The sequence below is a fragment of the Phyllopteryx taeniolatus genome, chromosome 8 (assembly GCF_024500385.1).
Source record: "Phyllopteryx taeniolatus isolate TA_2022b chromosome 8, UOR_Ptae_1.2, whole genome shotgun sequence".
Lineage (NCBI taxonomy): Eukaryota > Metazoa > Chordata > Actinopteri > Syngnathiformes > Syngnathidae > Phyllopteryx > Phyllopteryx taeniolatus.
The window spans coordinates 27,868,946-27,870,203 of record NC_084509.1 but is presented as its reverse complement, the minus strand read 5'-3'; positions in this window follow the sequence as shown (position 1 = coordinate 27,870,203).

Here is a 1,258-nt window from a genome sequence, read left to right as displayed (position 1 = left end):
GCTTAGTCACGGAAGCCCCTCCAAAAGATGGAACAATTAAAAACTCTGTTACGCCTTTCACATGTCGCTATCCAGGGAATTTCCGTCGTTATAGCTCGATGTTGGGATAAAGTGTGTGTGTGTGTGTGTGTGTGTGTAGTCAGCATGCAGGCGCGCTTCACGTGGTTCGTGAGGTGAAGGGGTATTAGGGCAAAGGCGAGGACGACGACTGCTGCTGCTCCGAGTTAGTTACTCAGTAACTGGGACGCTCTTCTTCCCAACATAACCATACAAAACACACACACACACACACACACACACTGCCGTGCAGCTGCACTTATGAAGCAATCATTTTGTCCTCAAATGTGTTTCTTTTGTTGACTCCGCCCCCTGAAAAGTCAATCTAACTGAAAGACTGTCCCGTGCCTCTTTAGGTGCTGCTGTTTTGATTCACATTTTACTGACACAATTACTTTTAGTTTCTTCTGACGGGTTTATTCGAGGGAGGCATCCATTTGTCCAAGTGAACGCCATCTTTTTTTCGGCGCGCGCTATGAAGACACGTCAGCGCCGGTGTGTAATGAGCAATGATTGACAGCGCGCGGGTTGACTCACACGCTTGTTAGCAGTCATGTTCTTGTTCCTGACTCGGGTCCAAACTCCACGAAAATATGACGATTTGTCCAAAGCGAGTCGTGCATGTCACGGCTCGCTAAGCAACAACAATTAGCGTTGTGGGGTCGGCTTGCGGCGGGGAGGCTTGTACAAAGTGTTCACAACAGCAAGTTTCTTCTGGGAGGAGAAACCAACACAATGATGCACACATGACGGGCACGGTTGCCAACTTTTTTTTTTTTTAATGGGATGTTGTTTTAGGAAATAAGTACAGTGCCATCTGAGTTTAAATCTGAATTTCTAACATTTTTTTTCCTACCATCACACATTTGGAACAGATTTTTTTTACCGTCAAGAAAACCAGTAACTGATGGGTAGTGATCAGAATTTAGAGATTCATATTCCATTATCCGTACTGTTTTATTGAGACGATTCCTTAACGATTCGAACCGGGTGAAGGAATCAAATGTGCGCGATCGTCAGGCAAGCAAACCAATGATTTCTAGGAATCGAATTGCTGGGAACTGGCTGTAAAACAAACAAACTGTTTTCGATTCCCATCTCTGAATTCAATGTCGAAAATTCTGTCAAATATTCAAATTCAAACACACATGGTTTGTCTGTGCTGTCTTAGTTTGAATTTCAAACATTGATTTTTTTACCC